The sequence below is a fragment of the Saccopteryx leptura genome, chromosome 9 (genome assembly GCF_036850995.1).
Source record: "Saccopteryx leptura isolate mSacLep1 chromosome 9, mSacLep1_pri_phased_curated, whole genome shotgun sequence".
In the NCBI taxonomy this organism is placed as follows: Eukaryota; Metazoa; Chordata; class Mammalia; order Chiroptera; family Emballonuridae; genus Saccopteryx; species Saccopteryx leptura.
The window spans coordinates 49,955,946-49,978,403 of record NC_089511.1 but is presented as its reverse complement, the minus strand read 5'-3'; the positions used below and the strand labels follow the sequence as shown (position 1 = coordinate 49,978,403).

The 22,458-nt window shown below is 42.0% G+C and overlaps 1 protein-coding gene and 1 pseudogene across 6 annotated transcripts in view; one reads left to right on the top strand and one right to left on the bottom strand.

Annotated features, from left to right (window-relative positions):
• Nucleotides 1-22,458, bottom strand: part of SGMS1 (sphingomyelin synthase 1) — a 327,448-nt gene that overhangs the window by 217,186 nt on the left and 87,804 nt on the right. The window lies entirely within an intron of this gene.
• LOC136380944 (cold shock domain-containing protein E1 pseudogene) lies at nucleotides 10,520-12,083 on the top strand (annotated as a pseudogene).

Below are 22,458 nucleotides of genomic sequence, written 5' to 3'. Positions count from 1 at the left end.
TATCTACTTATAATCAATATGGATATGTGAAGTCCTGCTTTTCCCTTCTTTTTTTAAAGATTTTATTTTATTGATTTTACAGAGAGAAGAGGGTGGAGAGCAAAAAACATCAACTCATAGTTGCTTCACTTTAGTTATTCATTGATTGCTTGTTGTATGTGCCTTGACTGGACAAGCCCAGGGTTTTGAACCAGCAACCTCAGCATTCCAGATCGATGCTTTATCCACCATTCCACCACAGGTCAGGCAAGTCCTGCTTTTCCCATGGCTTACAATTTATCACTAAACTTAATTATTTTGGCACTCAAACTATCTCAAATTCAGCCAGTTGGGCACCCCTTTAAGTTGGTACCTTTATCTTTGTGACATGCCATCATTTTTTTTCTTACTTTTTATTTCCTTACTTTAGGATATTAAAAAAAAAAGCTGTGGGTGAAACTTATACCTAACAATCTCTTCTCTGGATGCAATCATTTCTCCAAAAAGCTGAAAGTTCCGTTCAGTGGAAAATGCTATTAGAGACTAAGATTTAGTATAGCACAGTTTAAAGGCATTGTCTGTTTGTATTGGTACTTTCCATTTTAAACAGGAGTCACATTTTCCTGCTTCTTTGTATGTGTATTTTCTATTATAAGGCAGACAATTAGAAGGTATTCAGTCTGATTTCAATGGCAGTTAAATTACTGGCAGATCCTCTTACTCCTGACAGGCTTGGTTTTATACTTGCTTAGAACATGTCTACTTCAGCTATGTTCATAGTTCAAGCATATGGCCCTACTCTAAGGTGTGGCCCTTACTCCTAAGATATGGTCTTCCTGGTTTCTCAGTAGAATGACCAAGGTGCTCAGTGAGGTCTCTTAACCTTGCTAGGCCAGAACTCTCCATTCCTCTTGATATTAATGACCTCTGGGATAGCTATTCTCTTCCAAATCTGGTAGCAACTGCTCTCTGCTAGGTCTCACCATATATATATGGTCTACCGGAAAGTTCTGTCTGTTTTTGGAATAAAACAAAATACAAATTTTTCTTACTGTCAATAAACTTTATTAAATAAGGCCCTGGCCGGTTGGCTCAGCGGTAGAGCGTCGGCCTGGTGTGCGGGGGACCCGGGTTCGATTCCGGGCCAGGGCACATAGGAGAGGCACCCATTTGCTTATCCACCCCCCCCTCCTTCCTCTCTGTCTCTCTCTTCCCCTCCCGCAGCCAAGGCTCCATTGGAGCAAGGGTGGCCCGGGCGCTGGGGATGGCTCCTTGGCCTCTGCCCCAGGCACTAGAGTGGCTCTGGTCGCGGCAGAGTGACGCCCCGGAGGGGCAGAGCGTTGCCCCTGGTGGGCATGCCAGGTGGATCCCGGTCGGGCGCATGCGGGAGTCTGTCTGACTGTCTCTCCCTGTTTCCAGCTTCAGAAAAAAAAAAAAAAACTTTATTAAATAATATAATTGCCATTATTATTAATGATTTCTTGCCAGCGTGAGGGCAATTTGTATATCCCATTTTTGAAAAATGTTTTATCTTTTGATGCGAAAAATTGAACCAGTGCTTGTTTGTTATCTTCTTCATTTTTGAATTTTTTGCCCTTCAAAAAATTTTGTAAGGACAAAAACAAGTGATAGTCGGAGGGTGCTAAGTCCGGGGAATATGGTGGATGCGACAGACATGCTTCTGTAGCATTTCTTCCTTGTTGAAATTCGTAAAAATTACAGTGGCGTAAATGAACTTTATCAGTAGCCATGGGTACACTATGGCTTCACACATAAGACTAACGTGAATCAACTTTTAGTTAATTTGCTACGTTAGTATGTATACATTAAGTGATAAAAATAGAGAGGCACACATGCGCCAAATAAACATGTGCTTATGTGTCGAAACTTGTTGTGATAGAAACAGACAGAACTTTCCGGTAGACCTTATACATACACATTGCAGCTTCAATTGCCCTAGGATAGCTTCACCTTCCCAAACACCCTCTTATACAAACTCCAGTCTCTTGGGTAGTGCTGAACCTCATGAGACCACCATGCTCCCTAGGGCTCCCGTCCCGGGACGAAGGCAGGGAACAGTGGTCCAGCAGAACACCAGGGCAAACGTGGGTCTCATGTCATGTGCTTCTCTCCTCTCCAGGCCCACTGTCCTGGCTGCCTGTGGTGCAATGATGAGTAACAACTGGCTCACGGGTGGTCCAGTTTTCTAGCTGACGGCAGGAGGGCAAGCCCAGCACCCGATACCTCCTTTCCTCTACACCTTCGACACCAGCGATGCGGGAGGACTGTGGGGCTGCTCTCGTGGAGGAGTTAAGAGTCAACCATTGAGTAAATACTCTTTCTTACAACATTTCAAAGAAACTCTCTCACAATGTGTTTCCCAGAAATGTGTGTTTGCTTTTATTGCAGCACTGTGGCAAGAGAAATGCTTTCTAGAGGTCAGGCGATTCCAATCAAAATGACAGGAAAATGTCTCTATTCTTTCCACAAAGCTCATACTCATTTGGGATAGCCAACTAGCTATCACTCTGACACATACTAACATTTATTTCTATTACTCTTCCTCCGAATGGCATAACAAAACACTATAGTATATCCAAAGAAATGTAAGTCAGTTGCTAGTCTTCCTTTTTCTTATTTGTGTGCATGTACTTAGGGGTGGGGAGGAAACTCCTTTTCATATAAATTATTTTCTGATGTATTTCCATTTCTACTTCTCACCAATGGTTAGAAATTAGGGGAGGGGGGCTTGTAATCTTAGACAGACACAAAGCTAATCGAGAGGAAATTGGCTAACAAGAACATACTGTGAGAAAAGGTAATTTTGCGATCACCAGGAAATGAAGAACAGTAGTTCCTTCCCTGCACAAGCGAGCAGATTTGTGCTCCCCGCGCACTCACACAGGCAGCATACCGAACACGTGCCAGGCAGAAAAGTGGGACGACCTCCTTCTACGTCTTGAGCAGATTTTCTCCACGTTAGAAATGTGCACCGCAGCCCATCGGATTCATATTCCCAAAGGGAATCAATCTGTGGCAAGTATACCTTCTGTGGTTTTACTTCAAGTCCCCTAGAACCTAAAGGTGAGCAACTGATGAGTTCACATCAGTTGTCTGTCCCTTGGCCCTTCTCTCTGTCCAGCACTCCCTATCCTATAGGGACTCTAAGATTAGTCTTCTCACAGGTCTCCAGGTGGACCCTGTTCAATTGTTTCTTCATGTCAGCACAACTGTACAAAGTTTTCTGTGGTTCCCCACTTCCCAGGAGTAGAGTCAGAGCCCCTGGCTTGATAGAATACCCTTGACCATCTGCTCCCGCTCCCTTTCTGTGTCCTCTCCTGGCACTTTCTTCCCATCACTAATACAGTGCTGCAGCTGTTTGCCTGCAAGGAATACCCTTTCCTCCCTTTCTTCTTTTGACTAACTCACTCATGATCACCATTCAAAGCTGAGTTAGTGCCCCAACCTTCACATTCTCACAGCACCTTTATATCATATACTAATCATTTACTGAGCATTTATGCTGTGCTAATTAAGCACTATGGCATTTAACGTGCGTTACCTCATTGAGTGCTCATGTGAACTCTGTACGGCAGGTGGTGTCGTCAGCCCGTTCTACAAACGAGCAAATGGGCAGCGGCTCAGCAGCCTCCCCATGCCCCACAGCTGGGGGTGGGGGAAGCAAAGAGCTCACAGCCTTTCCGTAAACATATGTAATGGAAAAATTAACAGTATAACTGGTATTTCCAGGTAAAGGCCCAGAGCAAGAACAAATGGTGAGCTCTTGACAACACTAAAAGGGTAAAAATAATAATTTGTAAAAAATTGATCAGAAGTCTTCAGAAGAGGATATCATAAGCTAATATCAACTATGATATTTATAATAAAGATCAAAATATTTCATCCAGGCAGGGTGATCAGCAATTTCTAAGAATATATTCATGGCTCAAGCAAAAATGTCAAAGTCGTGAGCGGGAAAATGGGGAAGTGTGGTCTTACTAGGAACAGCAACTAAGATGTACTGCATCAAAGATTAAAAGAACCTTTCAGAGGGAAGAATTTGAAATATTGAAATAATTAAATCTGTTCCAGTCTCAGAAAGCTCACATACTGTACACCCAATAGGATCGATCCTTTATTGGGGTAACATGTTACTTCCTACAGAAATTGAATAAGTGAAGATTTGTGGATAGGCAAATCTCATACTCCATCTGGGCCCTGTCTGTCACTGACCTAAGATGCCCATTTCTGGCCCCAGATTGTGGAGTTGATAAGTTTAAGAAGGAGTCATAAAAAGGAATGTCAATGACCTGCTGATTCACAAATGCCAACTGATAGCTCATGAAGAATACGTCAGGGAGGATGACTACTTCAGTGCAGCATATCACCACACACAAGAAACCTTCTTCACGCTGCAGACCTCAATGTGAAAAAGGACGTACAATTTCATGTCATAATAAATATCACCAGGGTCACACTGATCAATGCTGGGCTCTATACTTCTGGGGAATTGGGGGGGGGGGGAAGTAGATTTCAAAGTAGAGATGTAAAGATCACCAAAACCTAATTGGAGGTATGAAAGTCACATGCAAGGCTTTAACCTAGAAAGAGAAAACAAGGAAGATTCTACCATTCAACATCATTTTAATCTACCCTCCTAAGAAGGATGGACAACGTTTTTCCACTTCCACCAAAAGATAGTGCATAAAAAATAGTTTTAAATATGAGAATTTTAGCTTTGATATGAAGACTTCTTCAAAAGCAGGAAATTTTAACTAAGGAATGTGTGTGTGTGTGTGTGTGTGTGTGTGTGTGTGTATACCCATGACATGATTGCTATGATAATTACCAATGTTCAGAGCTTCCACACTGACATTCAAGTCATACTGATATTCATGGTTCAGCGTCTTGGAAGTTACAATAATAAGAGGCAACACAGAGGGAAGGCCAGCTCTGCCAGTACTGTGGGATTCCCTAGGTTCCCCTGTTTTAAAGTCCAGTTTCTTAACTACGGGATAAAACGAATGCACATAAAACTTACTATCTGTAAAATGGGTTAATACCTGCCTCATGAGGCCTTTGTTAGGATTCAGTAAGTTAAACATAAAATATTTAGCCTGTGCCTACCACATAGTAAATACTTGATAAATGTTAACTATTATTATCATTTTAACTTTGCCTGAGTCAACTTCTTCCAGTTAGTCTCTGATTCTATCAAAGCCAAGTAGAGAATTTATGTATATATGTGTGTATATATGCTCTTTTAATCCTCACAACAATCCTTTAGAGTAAGCGCTATTTAAAGATGAGAAAGTGAGGCACAGAGAGGATACGTAACTTGCTCTAGGTTACATAGCTTACACTTGCAGAGTTGGGATTCAACTCCAGGCTGCCTGACTTCAGAGTCTTGGGCTCTTCCCCACTTTATAAATACTGCTGCCCTCAAAACTTGACCACTAAGAACTAGAGCAAGGACCGACTGAGACAGGCCCAACAGGAACATAAATACTGTGCAGTGCTCATGAGTGGCCTGTGCTACCTTTACATCTAACAGAGAGCACGAACGAGTCCTTTCACTACAAAACAACGTGTTTAAGCACACTGTAACAACCGACTGAAAGTCATCCACAAAACACTGTGCCTGCCCACTGTGCCTGGGCCATCTTCTCAGTTATTTAACACACGCTGAGGAAAAGAGGAGGGCCAAGACCCAGGGCTTAGAAGTCAAACACCTGGGGTTCAATGACAGGTCCACCAGCGCGGCCACACACAAATTCCTTGACATTTCTCATGCTTCGGTGTCCTGGCTGTAAGGATTAAATAAGTTATGTAAAGAGCTTAATTCCAGTACCTGGTACTAAGGGCTATATAAATAAAATAATTGCTAAATAATAAAAATAATTGTTTTTCTAGCTCAGTTCTATGCCATATGGGAAAACACCAACAAATAGACCTTATCAGCTATAAGCTAAGAAGAATACATAGATAGATAAATCAGCAGATAGGTAGATAGATGGATGGGTGGATAGATGGATAGATAGATAGATAGATAGATAGATAGATAGATAGATAGATAGATGATAGATATAGATAGATATAGACATATAAAAGAAATTCTATAGAATTTGAATTATATTACAAATTCATTAAAATATTAGTAAACATGAACTACTCTAATTCAAAAGGTATCATAAACCTGAGTTTTATTATAAAATGCTTAGAAATTAAAAAAGAAAGGTCATCCGTTTTAAGTGGTAAGAACAGCTGTTATATACTGAGGGCCTATTCTGTGCTTAGCCCTATAACAGGCACTTCAAAGATGTTATTTTATCCTCAGAACCTCTCAGATTCGTCAGATGATCCCAGTTTTAGAGAGGAGGATGCAGAGCCTCTCAGGGTTAAGTGATGGGCTCCATGTCGCATTATAATAAGCAGCAGAGACTGTTGCTTAACACTGAAAGGCTCACCAATGAGGCCAGCAGGCACATAATCTCAGGGTCACACTGCCACTCCACAAAGCGTTTCCTTGGCACCAATCAGAATTTCACTGAGCAACATTCAATGAAATCCATCCTCACCCCCAAGATGTGCTTTAAAGAAGCCCAAATTACTGAAAGGTCATGATATGTCCACACATCAAAGTGACATGCTAGTACAAATCCCATTCTGTCACCCAGTTTAGTCATAACGTCCCTTGGGAACACTGTCAGAGAGGTGCAATTTACAAATTGCTCTGGTTATTCAAAAGTGACTGGATCTCCACAACGACAAATTGAGTTCTAGAGCTGGGGCACCGCTGAAAATGAAATAACATCAATGTGTTATGAAGTAACAAAACATGTGTTTGGGGTGAGAGCAGTTAAAGAAGGAAAATGTAAATCAAAATATCCTTTTCTAATTTTGCTTATAGCAGAGCATTCTTATCACAAACAGCAAATCTATGATTCTCACACTTTCTTATTTATGGTTTGCTATGTCACCTGGCCTCAAGGGGAAAAAAAAGGCAGCAAGAATGTTCTCTGTGTAACTCCTAAGAGTTGAGTCTGCTTCTCATATATCAGAATACAAACTCCAACCCTGAGAGAAGAGTCCATGTTTGGGTCACTACTGCATCCTCAGCACAGCACACATCTGGCATACTGAAGGCCTTCAATAATAAGGGTGGGTGTTCCCACCCAGCACAATACAGAAACGTAGAGGAGAAAAGGCATAAAGACCCGCCTGAGGAAGGATCACTTATCCCATTTCAGCAGGCCTCAGCACCAAACTGATCCTTGGAACCTAATACTTACAGAAATGTGAGATAACAGAAATTTTTTTTTTAATGAATGAACAGATAATATGCTTTGGAGGTGAAAATGCCTCCCAAACCCTTTTAATGATTCAATTTTTGGAATAACACAAATTATGCTTCAGGGACAAAAAATGCCTTCCAACACCTTTTGAGTATTCAAAATACTTGCCAATATTTTGAAATAATTACTGGCCTGCAATATGCCTCCTAATCTGCTAGTTCAGAAATATGAATCATATATGCAAAAAACTCACTGCTTCCATTGTGCTAGATGAGGCCGACAGAAAGAAGACCAAGGCGGGGCCAACTATAGTGTCTTAGAGACAGACCGCAAACAAATAATTACAATGTCATACAATTAGAGCTTTTGGCAAAGTAGAACTAAATTCAGGAGTGCGTATAAAGGAAATGACTAGCCCCTCTGCACATTTCAATCACACTGCGAAAAAGAACCTTTCTTTCCCCGATACCCTTTAGAATTTCCTTGTCCAATCCTCATTTTCTTCAAAGTGAAAACAAAAAACAAAAACCACAGTCCATCTATACACCAAATACTTAGCCCCCATGCTGCTCAAGTATCCTCCCACCCCCATGGAAAACTGCACATTGTTTTGATGTATGTTAGTTAGATAAGAAGTTCTTAAATTAATGGTCATCCTGCAATATTGGCTGCTAAAACACACACATACAACTTGAGTGTTTAAGCTGTATCAGAAGTTTCTGGCTCTAGCATTTCCTCCAAAACCCTTGCCTTCTTATGGCCAATTAAAATTATATTTAACAGTCTGTCCAAAATCTTAAAGATACAAGCTAAATGAATGGTTTATCTAAACTCATGATACCATTGTTAGCAGTTCGTTTTATTAAATTATTTAAGTGCCATCCATCTCCAAGAGAGATTTAAGGCAACATACAATAAAAGATACATGCTCTTGGAAGGAACAGTCACAAGCTGATTTTCCAACCACCAGATAATACTGTCGGTGTGCTTGAACCTAAAAATAATTTGTAAAGTTCTGATAGCCAGAGAAAGAAGGGAATGGGATAGTCCACATAAATCTGATCAAAGGAGTAATATAAAGGGTTTTCCCTCCTCAGTACTGGGCAACAGTCAACTCTTTTTCACAATGGCTTGTACAATACATATAGAAACATTGCCATGTGGTTTCTTACAGTTTTACTAAATAAAAGCTATGAGCATTATATTAAAGTGTATCTCAACAAAGGTCCTCAGAGAGGCATTGATAATGTAGAAATAAATACCTTAGTTTTATATTAATAAAATTAATAAAAACACATTGGGTAGGAAGGTGTCATAGAGAGGTTGGTCTCCAAAAGAAAACCTTCCTGGGAAAACCATTCAGGTCTGGTCTTTTCAAAAATAACTGATACAAAAGGTTTTCAGAAATGTCAACAACTATTTCACCACCCAGAAAGCCATCAACTCACCTGGCTGGAGCAGGCTCTGCTTATCAAGTCTGCCCCCTCACCCAGAGATTGCTCTGTCACTTATCACTCAAGACCCCCCATTGTCACCCACCTTAACCATAAGGGGAAGAGCAATCCTAAAGTATATTCAAGGCTTTACTTCATATTTTAAAGGGAACACACACAAGCTACCTATTTGTACCTTAGTCTCTTTTCTCAATTTTTACTTTTCTTAATAGTAACAAGCTCTTCTATTTGTTGGAGGGAAAGTGCCACACTTTCAAAATCTGTTTATTCTTTTAACGTCCCTTATCCTTGTATTTCAAGTGGACCCTATTCATTACAAAGAAACTTCCGGAGCCTTAACATACTAAATGTGAGATGTGAATGAGGGCGCAGGTCTGGTGGACATGGTGACCTGTCTCATTTCACAAACCTACGTGCCCCGCCCTCTTTTCTTTTTTTTTTTTTTTTTAATAAATTTTATTTATTTATTTATTTATTCATTTTTTTTTTTTTTTTTTAGAGAGGAGAGGGAGAGACAGAGAGAGAGAGAGAGAGAGAGAGAGAGAGGAGAGAGAGAGAGAGAGAAGGGGGGAGGAGCTGGAAGCATCAACTCCCATATGTGCCTTGACCAAGCAAGCCCAGGGTTTCGAACCAGCGACCTCAGCATTTCCAGGTCGATGCTTTATCCACTGCGCCACCACAGGTCAGGCATGCCCCCCGCCCTCTTTTCGTTTTTCCCCAGGAAGCCTCATTAGAGTGCTCACTGCTGCTTAGGGCAGCGCAGGAGGGGGTGCTGTGCTGTTGGGTCTGAAGTGTAGCAGGACAGACTTTACCACCTGAAACTGCTGCTTCGAGTTCAGGTCAGGCAAAGAGCAAACCAGGAAACAACCAATAAGAGCAAAGAGGGATACACTTAAGTTGAAGACACAACACTTGGTCTGACATAGGAAGTATGTGCATACTCAACAGCCTCGAAAGAGCACTCCGGACACTGCTCATAGTCTTGGCTTTCTTCAGTGCTGTCCTGGGAGATGCCAGTGTGGCAGCCGTTGTTTTCTTTATTAGCTGGATAGATAATTCTTTCTTGCCTTTTTTTTTTTTCCTGAAGTTGGAAACGGGAGGCAGTCAGACAGACTCCCTCATGCGCCCGACCGGGATCCACCTGGCATGCCCACCAGGGGACGATGCTCTTCCCCTCTGGGGCATTGCTCTGTTGCAACCAGAGCCATTCTAGTGCCTAGGGCAGAGGCCACAGAGCCATCCTCAGCGCACGGGCCAACTTTGCTCCAATGGAGCCTTGGCTGCGGGAGGGGAAGAGAGAGACAGAGGGGAAGGAGAGGGGGAGGGGTGGAGAAGCAGATGGGCGCTTCTCCTGTGTGACCTGGCCTGGAATCGAACCCAGGACTCCTGCACGCCAGGCCGACGCTCTACCACTGAGCCAACCGGCCAGGGCCACTTTTTTTTTTAATACTAGCAACTTTCATCCTTTGAAACATGTGCTGAAAAGAAGAGTCAGCAAATAGTACTGCAGGTGCAATATTTGATTATCACTGTGAGATGAGCTTTGATCCGGGTACCTCAGCAGCGTTGTGTGAAACTGGGGTTATTGAAAAACTGCTAACCTCTTATGGATGAAGTGTTCACCTGACTTACACACCTGAAGATGTGGAAGGGAATATTCAGCTGGAAACTGGACATAAAATAAACTTTGTAACTGATAACAATAAACATACTGCTGCTGTAATTGCTTAAAATATTATGCTGTTGCAAAAGAAGTTGCAACAGATGCCAGACTACTGCCTCAAGGAAGATATCAGCACTGGACATTTTGAAAGAATTGTAACCACACTTATCCCAAAGGTACCCACTAAACACCAGAATGACAAGACACATTCAAGCTGATTTTGTGACTCCTAAAGAACTTTCCTTTGGAGACAAAGATACCAAATCCCAGGTAACCCCGTTGGAAGGTGACCATGTTAGGTTTAATATTTCAAATAACTGACATGACAAATTAGAATAAGCAAACACAGTTCTATCAAATATATTTCAGTTTACTAATAAAGCCAGGGAAATGGGTGTAATTGCTTCCATGAGAGATGGTTTTGGTTTTATTAAGTGTGTAAATCATGATGTTCATGTGTTCTTCCGTGACAGTGAAATTCTGAATGGGAACCAGATCCATATTGTAGATACTGTAAGTAGTTTACTGTGGTTTCTGATATGCCCCCCCCCCCCAATCATGCTATTAGGATCAAAACACATCCCCAGGGGACAGTTTCATTCCATTCCCATTCTGATCATTTCCTGGACCCTATAGAAAAATAAAAAAGCCAATCCTAAAAATACTTGCCCAAATAAAGGCAAAGAAGAGGAGGCTGAGGATGGTGTTATTGCTTATGATGATTATGGGGTGAATCTGACTATTGCTTTTCAAGCCAAGGAAGTGGCCAGCTCTACTTCTCGAATGGGAGATAAGGCTGAATTTAGTAGTAGCGGTAAACCGAGGCCTGGACAGCAGATTGCAGCCTGTGTGCCACTTTAAGGTCATAATTCTAACTCCAAGAGGTTCTTGGGTTATGTGGCAACTCTGAAGGATAATTTTGGATCTACTGAAACAGCCGATCATAATAAGGAAATTTTGTTCCATTACAATGAGTTCTCTGGTGATGTCAATAGCCTGGAACTATAGGACATGATCGAATACCGCTTGTCCAAAGGCAAAGGCAACAAAATCAGTGCAGAAAAAGTCAACAAAACACACTCAGTGAATGGCATTACTGAAGAAGCTGATTCTACCATCTACTCTAGTGAAGTCATTCACCCTCTGAGGACTGTTGGCCCAATACTGACTGAGTACCAAAGAAAGATTGAGATGGTGGAGGAAGGAGATATGAAAGGCAAGGTCTAGCCATTTGGCATAATTGGAATGGCCAACAAGGAGACTGTCTGCAGAAAGGGGAGAGTGTCAAGTTCCAATTGTTTGTCCTGGGCCAAAATGCACAGACTATGGCCTACATCACACACCTGCAGAGGGACACTATGGAGTCTGTGAAGTAGGATAACTATGAGGTAGGATATGGCAAGAAGCTCTTTTCCTGTGTGAAAATTTCAGTATGGCATTGAGCTACAGGCTGGAGATGATCCTTAATCAGCACACTGTCAAGTACAACACTTGTAATGTTTGGCAGCTCTGCGAGGGCCCCAAGGCTGTTGCAGCTTCACCATCTGACAGGTTGGTCAATCACTTGAAGAACAATACCCTAGTTGATGTCAGTGCTCCTTGCTTAATGGCTCTTCATGAGCCAAGGGACCAGATAAGTCAGTGGGATTTGATGCAGAAAGAAAGATCTGTCAGGCTGGTGTCACTGACTAACAAGCATATCCACAAAGCACATCATTAATCCACTGTGATCAAATTGGGGGGACTCTGATGAAGGGGTCTGAAGACCTCCCTCGCAAAATCTGGAATACTTATTCTATTGAGCTATTACACCAGTTTTAACAACTTCCTCACGATATGTTTAAGAAAAATAAACTATTTTAAAATTATGCACAGTTGCAGCCTGGAAGACTCAAGATGAAACTTAAACAGGAATGAATTTTAGGAGCTTTATTTGTTGCTTTTAACACAACTGGTAATTGCAAAATCGATATATTATGCCTGTGTAAGTGAAAAATACAGACTGTTACCTTATTGGCCCTATGAAGGTCTCCACTTGATATACGGTATACACTCTACCTTCATTACTTCTGGCAAGATGTCCTGCCTCAACATTCAGTTACATCCTTTTCCTTTTCTTTCCTGTTCTTGTGCTTTAATTCTGAGGACTGTAGACTATATTAAAAATATAAAAATTGCCTGACCAGGCAGTGGCGCAGTGGATAGAGCATCGGACTGGGATGCTGAGGACGCAGGTTTGAGACCCTCAGGTTGCCAGCTTGAGCGCAGGCTCATCTGGTTTGAGCAAAAAGCTTACCAGCTTGCACCCGAGGTCTCTGGCTCGAGCAAGGGGTTACTCCGTCTGCTGAAGGCCCGTGGTCAAGGCACATATGAGAAAGCAATCAATGAACAACTAAGGTGTTACAACAAAAAATTGATGATTGATACTTCTCATCTCTCTCCATTCCTGTCTGTCTGTCCCTATCTATCCCTCTCTCTAACTCTCTCTGTCCCTGTAAAAAAAAAAAAATATATATATATATATATATATATATATATATATATATATATATTTGTGTAGGCAAGCCATTTATTTCCATAAGTTGATGGCCACATGTTAAAATGTTATTTTTCATATCATTTATAATCTTGTTTGGCTAGATGACAATGAAAATTATCTTCCAGAGTAGGTTTCTCTCCCCTTGAAATGGGGGAGGGGGTAAATTTACCACAATTTTAGTATGTATGGTGCAGAATTTCATGCAAACGAGGTATGTCAACAGTGTGATAATTTAAATGCATTTAAACAAACAAAAAGACAAATGCATAAACTTGCTACTGGTTAGGTCACTGCAGCTTCTAGGATCAGTTTCTTTTACTGATTTAAAACAAAACAAAACAAAATTTAAAGTTGTGCCTGAAATGAATGTTTGTTTTTGTTGTTTTTTTATAAGTAGCCACCTGGTTCCTGTGTCCTGTAAAATACAGGCACTAGATCCTTGGTGTGGCTTCTGTTCAACTTGGTATCTCGGGAACAGATTGGTCTGCTTTCTCAGCCCTCATCTGGAATTGGCCACATACAGGGTCCCTGGCCAGTGGGCTGAAGGCTTTGTCTAAGGGTCAGCTCAGGGGATGTGGGGGAAGGTTTGAGGTTTTGACCTTCTCTGGGTAAAGAGGTAATTTATCTTTGTAAACAAAAAACATTTTTGCTTTCTCCAGTTTTCTCTTAATGGTGAAAGAATAGAAGCAAATCAAGTTTTACTGATTTTTAAGATGACACAAAAAGAAAAGAAAAGAAAGAAAAAGAATAGTGCTCATTGAGTATATTCTGAGAAATGTTGCTACAAAGTATTTCGTTGAAACAAAACATAAAGTATTTTTCTTTTTCTTCAGGAAAGCCTGCCTCTCTCACTTAACAAATCAGTATGTAGGCTTTGAAATGGCTCCTTCCAACTAATCAGCATATTTCTTGGTTTTCCTGCTCCATTCCAGAGAATTCCAGAAAGTATACTGACCTGTTGATACTAGTCTACAAGTACCTCTTGTCAATGACTGAGTATATGATCAATTAGAGTTTAATCATTTTGAGGATAAGGACTATCTTCTCACAATACCTTATAACAGGGGTCCCCAAACTACGGCCCACGGGCCACATGCGGCCCCCTGAGGCCATTTATCCGGCCCCCACCGCACTTCTGGAAGGGGCACCTCTTTCATAGGTGGTCAGTGGAGGAGCATAGTTCCCATTGAAATACTGGTCAGTTTGTTGATTTAAATTTACTTGTTTGTTATTTTAAATATTGTATTTCTTCCCGTTTTGTTTTTTTACTTTAAAATAAGATACGTGCAGTGTGCATAGGAATTTGTTCATAGTTTTTTTATAGTCCAGCCCTCCAACGGTCTGAGGGACGGTGAACTGGCCCCCTGTGTAAAAAGTTTGGGGACCCCTGCCTTATAACAATGTTTTTCAACCGCACAACTGGTGTGGGTCTGCCAGAAATGTCATGGCAATCCATGAAAGAGTTAAGCACTGCCTTATATTATGCTTCACACATAGTAGGCACTGCAAAATGATCTGGTGAAGAGAATTCAGTTGAGATATTCCCAGTTTCAATCCAGACTCAATTTTACTGATAAATTTTACCTTTATCAAATTTTAATCTGAATAAGATTAAGAGTGACTCTAGGGGGGATTATGGGGGACATCTTTGAATATCCTTTACTCAATCTCTGGCCATATCCCCTGGCTTTCATATGGCAGATGAAGACCTAAATTCTTTTGTTTTTGTTTGATTTTAGAGAGACAGAGAAAGGAAGGGGTAGAGAGACAGAGAGAGAAGCATTCATTTTGTTGTTCCACTTAGCTGCATATTCATTGGTCGTTTCCAATATGTGCCCTGACCAGGGATAGAACCCACAACCTTGGTGTCTCAGGACATGCTCCAACTGCCTGAGCTAGCCAGCCAGGGCCAAGACCTAACTTCTTAATGGGCTGATTCATGGATACAGCTCTGTGGTCTTGTCTTGGAGAACTAGAGGCCTACCATGGACTAGGCCTTCAAATGGAAACCTGACTCTTCGGCAAGTCAGCTCTAGCACCTGAAATGCACTCAGCTCTCTGACTCAGCCACTTTGGGGGCAAGGGCACCAAGTCTAGGCTTACTGGGTGTTCGTTAGGCATTCAAGAGACATGAGTATATGATGTTTCAGTAGGAAATTTCCGAGGCAGAATTTCAAGCTAGGCAAATGTAATTAGTAGCACTGTATTAGACTTAGTTTTTATACATTTCTCTTTAACTATAGTGAGATCCCTTCTTTCTTTCCATCACTTAATTGACTCAATTCCTCCCCCTGCTAAATTTCATTTCTTGTAGTCAGAACCCTCATTTCCTCTGTGCTAATGATCAACCAAGTCAGAATATGATGTGAGGAACTAACAGCTCCTTCAAACTACCAGGAATGTTTGAGTTTAAAAATGATTAAATATTGAAATATTTGGCTAAAAGGTTGATAAAGCACTTTTTACTACATCAGATCATGTTTTTACTTACTGTATTAAACTAGTTTAGTTACAAAATTAATTATGTATGTTTACATTAAGAATTAAAAGTATTAAAGCCCTAAGAAGAATTCTAGGTACTTCAAATTTTACCACTTAAAGACAAGCCAAGGGAACATTTTTATTAATTCCTTTTCAGGTCCCCCACCCCATTTTACATATTTATTAAAATGTTAACCTTGTAATTCTATTATGTCTATTTTTCATATGTTTTGGCCCATGTCAATATATTTTTTAACATCTTTGTCAGGTTTACATAATATTAATATATATATATGATTTTTTTTTAATTTTTCCAAAGTTAGAAATGGGGAGACAGTCAGACTCCTGCATGGACCCAACCAGGATCTACCCAGCATGCCCACCAAGAGGTGATGCTCTATCCATCTGGGGCGTTGCTCTGTTGTGGCTGGAGCTATTTTAGCACCTGAGGTGGAGGCCATGGAGCCATCCTCAGCGCCTGGGCAAACTTTGCTCCAATGCAGCCTTGGCTGTGGGAGGGGAAGAGAGACACAGAGAGAAAAGAGAGGGGGAAAGGGGGAGAAGCAGATGGGCACCTCTCCTATGTGCCCTGGTCGGAAATCAAACCCAAAACTTCCACACGCTGGGCTGACGCTCTTCTGCTAAGCCAACCTGCCAGGCCATATAGATGAATTATAATGGATCCATCCACTGCCCTTCAAGGGGCCATCAGGATTACTACCAATGTTTAGTTTCAAACAATATCCATTAAGCATCCTCAGAGCTACACCTCTAAACACAGCTCTTATTTAGCTCTAAGCACAGTTCTTATCATTTACTTAGAAATTACTCCCAGGGCCTGGCTGGGTTTCTCAGTAGATAAAACATCATCCTGGCACACAAAGGTTGTGGGTTCAATCCCCAGTAAGCACACATAGAGAAGAAACCAATGAGTGCACAATGACTTGATGCTTCTCTCTGTCTCTCTCGTCCTCCCTCTCTCCCTTCCTCTCTCTTAAATCAATGGAAAAATGAAGGGAAGGGAAGGGAAGGGAAGGGAAGGGAAGGGAAGGGAAGGGAAGGGAAGGGAAGGGAAGGGAAGGGAAGGGAAGGGAAGGGAAGGGAAGGGAAGGGAGGGAAGGGAGGAAAAAGAAAAGAAAAAAGAAATCATGCCTAGAAGTGGACTCACTGAGTCAAAGGATCATCACACTGTACTCATTTAGTCACAGGAGGCCTTGTAGGCAAAACAGCCCTCTCAATCATTTCACTTTGCACTTCTTTCAACCTCTCATGGCTAAATTTTCCCAGTTTGTTCCTGCTGCCTTTGCTGTTAGTCATTTAATTATTATATAATTTTTGTGATATTTTTTTTTCTTTTAGTGAGGGGGAGGGAAAGAGAAAGAGAGAGGGGGACAGAAAAGAACAGATAGGGACAGACACTCATAGTTGTGGCACTTAGTCCATTGATGACTTTCTCATATGTGCCTTGACCGGGGGCAGGGTTCCAGCTGAGTCAGTGACCCCTTGCTCAAGCCAGTGATCTTTAGGCTCAAGCCAGCAACTATGGGGTCATGTCTATGATCTCATGCTCAGGCCAGCAACGCTATGCTCAAACTGGTAAGCCCCCAGTCAAACCGGCAACCTCGGGGTTTCAAACCTGGGTCCTCAGCATCCCACGCCAACACTCTATCCACTATACCACCACCTGGTCAGGCATTGTGTGATTTTTAAGATATTCAAATTCCTTTTTTTTTTTAAGTGAGAGGAGGGGAGACAAAAAGACAGACTCTCACATGTGCTCTAACTATGATCAACCAGTCAAGCCCCCTACAAAGCAATGCTCTGCCCATGTTGGGCTATGCTCGGCAACCAAGCTACTTTTAGTGCCTGAGGTAGAGGCTCCAGGGAGCCATCCTCAGCACCCAGGCCCAACGCACTCGAACCAATTGAACCATGGCTTCAGGAGGAGAAGGAGGGGTGGGGGAAGAGAAGGGGAAAGGGAAGGGATAGAGAAGCAGATGGTCACATCTCCTGTGTGCCCTGACCAGGAATCAAACCTGGGACATCCACACGACAGGCCAATGCTCTACCACTGACCAACCAGCCAGGGCCAGATATTCAAATTCTATAGTCCACTGGACAGCCTAGTTCAATAAGCTATCTGGCTTAGCATAACCTCTGAGACCTCTAAAACAAGATCTGAAGTCATCCTGTCTGTTGCATCCTTTTGTGTTTTTGAACTTTCATCCATCTGTCATTTCTCAGATATCTCTAACTGAATGACTGTCATGAATCACCAAATATTCCAGAACCCTATACTGACCTTATCTAATCCTTAGTTCCACCTTCTTCTTTCCCCACAGTAACTTTCTAATCCACAGGCAAACTAACTCCAGAAGGCTTGGAAATTCAGAACAAGGGCCTCCAAATCTCAAACCCTCCTGTTAAGGGTGTTGAGTCAGCAGCATTTCTCCGAATACGTTCTGTGGGACACTATACTTATGAGAAGACTCACCAGGGACAGCACTGGTGATAACATATTAGGTTCTCTGCCCCTGCCCCCTCTCATGATTTACTTACATCTCCACTTAATTTACTTGGCATCTTCCTGTTTATCTCTGTGGGACCAAGGTGTCATTGGAACTACATGCAGCAGCATTTGTTACCATCAGTCTTTCCTGAGAGTGACAGTAGTAGCAGCTCAGGATTATTTTCCAGACCATGGCTCTCATCCACATCATACCAGCAAGAAGGATGAGGCTGCAGAGCCGTATCCAAGAAGAGTTTTATTGTCAGAACACAACTGCTACCCAGGAAGATGGCCTGGGCCACTTATTTTCCCAACACATTATTAAGCTCAGACCGCATCCATTAAGTCACACATATTCAAGATCTAGTAAATGCCTGGACTATTCGCAAGTAAGCACTGGACAAGATGCAGACAACCCCAAAGAGCTCCTGTGTTTCTCATTTGCCTCTGGACAGGACAATCCTTTATTGGGTGAGAGTGTCCCAAGGACTGTGGGGCATTTAGTATCCCATACCCTGAGGACATTAAATGCAAATACACACACCCCTCCCCATCATCCTGGCAACCACAAGTATCTGCACAGGTTTCTAAACACCAGGGGGTGGGTAACAGCACCCCACGTTGAGAACCTCTGTTTCTACTTGTTGAGATGGAATTAACATTCAGGAAATGACAGAAAACAATATTAATCCGGATACGGAATTGTGCAGTGTAAGTTGTAAGTACCACAAAGGATCAAAGGAGATCAAGGGAGGCTGACAGCCCGGAGCAGGCTTTGATGTGAGTGGGAGACGGAGACCTGTCACCTCTCCCAGGAGTCCAGCCCAGGGTTCAAATGGGCCATGTAATGCTTTGTCACAGACATCCTGAATTTCCCCTGCTTTAAGCTGATTAAAAGTTTAAGCCAACTTTTAAAAATGCTGTTATTGTTTCTGCCTTCCTGTTCAGGGCAAGTTTTCTCCTTGCATGCTGAGTATTCAGGGAGGGCAGGAAAACAGAGAGAGTCTCGGTGAAGGCGGAGGGTGCTGCCGGCCCGGCCTGGCCCCGCTCGGCTGCTCAGAGAACTCAGTCAGGGCGCAGCCCCTTCCCTGCAGGACTGACCCTCACTCGGCACTGGGGAGACAGAACCTTGCCCGGTTCCTTTCTGCCCATGTCAGCTGTGGTCAAAGGGCCATTGTTCCCAGAAGACCAGTGTGTTTAAGCCTCTGGGAACAATGCCTCTTGTTGATCTTCTGTGCTCCAGCTGAATAAGGTCACTGACTGTTTTCAACCTTAGCCACAATCAATATCTTTGCCTTTTATTGTGCAACGTTGGCAGCGGTATGTTGTCTGATGTCATTGTTATGCTCTGGTGAGACTGAAAAGGTCAATGAATGAATCGTCTTATAGAACCTGTTCAGAATTTACTAATGATGCACACAATATAATAGGTATTATATGAGTGTGTTTCTCAAACCTCTGAAGCTTATTTAAAATACAAAGAGCTTCTTTAAAACGCTGATTTCCAGGCCTCAAAAAGTTGGATTCAGTAACTGTGGGGGCGGAAGCTGCAATTTAACCACCAATGGGTGTTTCTGACACAGGTGATCCATGGGTACACATTGTGAAACACTGCCACAGAATGACTGTACACTAAACAGAGAGCTAGCATCTTATCGACATTTTATAGTTTATCTCCTTGAAATGTATTCTTTGCTAGCAAAATAAAAACTAAACATCTAGTAAATACAGAAACAAGAGATCAATTTAATTCTGAAAGAAAAACAGAGTGCCTATTATAGGGCTCATACACAGTTATGGTAAGTATGTAAGTAAATTTTACATTTATGTATATAAAGAATTTATATTGCCTGACCAGGCAGTGGCGCAGTGGATAGAGAGTGGATGCAGAGGACCCAGGTTCGAGACCCCAAGGTCGCCAGTTTGAGCGCAGGCTCATCTGGTTTGAGCAAAAGCCCACCAGCTTGAACCCCCCAAGGTCGCTGGCTCCAGCAAGGGGTTACTCGGTCTGCTGAAGGCCCATGGTCAAGGCACATATGAGAAAGCAATCAATGAACAACTAAGGTGTTGCAATGCGCAATGGAAAACTGATAATTGATGCCTCTCATCTCTCTCCATTCCTGTCTGTCTGTCCCTGTCTATCCCTCTCTCTGACTCACTCCGTCTCTGTAAAAAATAAATAAATAAATAAAATTTAAAAAAAAAAAAGAATTTATATTTTAGCCACTATATAAAAGTGGTTCATCATAGATGAATATTTGTTATATCAAAGCACATTAAATGTAACTATACAACTTTATATTTGGGTCAGCTTTGCTAATTTTCCAATATTTCTTACTTTATCCTCATGAAAGAATATCTTACCATCTGATTACTTGTAGCAGACTGGTATGCAAACTAAGGCATAAAGAGTTTACACAACGTGCCCGACCAGGCGGTGGCGTAGTGGATAGAGCATCAACTTGGAATGCTGAGGACCCAAATTCAAAATCCCAAGGTTGCCAGCTTGAGCGCAGGGTCTCCAGCTTGAGTGTAGGATCATAGATATGACCCCATGGTTGTTGGCTAAGTCCTAAGGTCTCTAGTTTAAAGCCCAAGGTCACTGGCTTGAAACCCAAGGTTACTGGTTTGAGCAAGGGGTCACTGGCTCAGCCAGAGCCCCCCAGTCAAGGCACTTATGAGAAAGCAATCAATGAACAACTAAAGTACTTAAACAACCAATTGATGCTTCTCATCTCTCTTCCTTTCTATATCTCTCTTTCGCTAAAAAAAAAAAAAAAAAAAAAGTTTACATAACATGTCTAAAGATCAAGACAAGAACCTAACCAACCATCTAAATGCTATGCCTTTTTCTGCTAGATTAGAAATGGCAAGGAAGTTCATGCCACATGCCAATTCAGACAGACCAATAGACCAGAAACAGCCGCCTAAAGTGTAGCACTACAAAAGCCAGCCCGGGAAGGGAGTGGTGACAGATTAACGATGTCTGCCATGAGCCCAGGTAAGAAAAGTGGAGCATCTATGCACATATATACTAGACATGCCACCTCTCAGAGTCTTTAGAAGCACTTAAAATATTTATAAATACCACTACTTTCATTCCTTCACTCGACAATTCAGTGTCTACTATTTGCCAGACTATGCTAGGTACGAGGGGTACACCTGTGAACTGTTCGTACTACCAACGGGACAGACGTGATTCAATAAGGCCGTCTCTAACCTCAGGGTTTACCTAACTAAAGGGTATTTAAGGGAACACCTGAAAAAATAACAGAGCCAACAAAATTTTTAAAAGGAGGAAGTAGAAGTCAATGCTATTTCAGAGAAACTGAGACCAAGCCACCACAGCTGGGTCACAGAGAGGCAGAGGGGACAGGGGGATGGCTAGGGATGGGCAGGTGACGGCCAGGTCATGAGGGACTTTGAGGCTATGAAATTATGGTTTCAATTTAATATCATAGGAAGTTATGGAAAAGCTGGGTGCTGTGGGCTTGTTTATTTTAATTTTTGAGGGGAGGGGATGTGAATTACTAGATTTCCATTTCATAAAGAGAATGGAAGAGTCACAGTGAACACACAGAGCATCTGTGGTCACCCAAGTGACCAGACCGGGAGGGCAGCAAGGAGATGGGAAGAAGTGGTGAATCTGAGATAACTCTGGGAGCAGAATCTGCAGTGACTTGATGCGGCAGAGCATATAAGAGACGACAGAGGGCAGACCAAGAGGCAGCTCTGAGTCAAGTGCTTAGGACGTACTCAAGTGGACACTCTACAAGGCAGCTGGACACACCAGGGTTGAAGACCTTAAGGAAGGTTTAAGATTGGAAAATCTGGGGATCACAGAATGGAAGATGATAAGACCAAAAATACTTCCTATATCTTCTGCTTTCCAATCTAGTTAAATTTCATAATAGTTATACTGCTACACATGTAAAGACTTATTTCAGAAGAGACATTATCATATAAGTTTCTGATTTCCTAAATTACAGCACTTACTGCAATTTTTTATCTCTCATAACAACTTAATTCAAGCAACTAAAAACCTCCTATTGAGAATTTTGTAAAGACTTTGCACTTCACCGCCTCCTTATGTATGGTGCATCAACATAATTTCATCTTTCTTTAGAAATCTACTATCTTACATTCATTCTACCATTCAGAGCTCTGCAAGTATGATGATCTCTAGGCTCTCCCTGAAAGTGGCTAACTATGTGAATGGAGAATACCTAGCTTGGCTTGCTTTGTCATCTGTCGTACTCTAAATGCCCAGGGCTATTGTAAGTTGCCTTACTTGTACGCAAGACCAGGAAATGGGGCCAAGATCATTGAAACTGCAGGAAAGATGCAGGCCCCTGGCTGAGCCGCCCACTCTGGGAAGTTTTGGGAGAAAAAGGCTTGTTTCAAATTCAGTCAAGAGAGACAGGGTGGAGCCTCCAAAAGTTATGACTAGAACCAAACTGTAAAAAAGGACCACCTTAAAAAAGGACTTCAATTCCTGGAGCTGACATTTTCTTTCCTGCTAAAATGCACATCTCCTA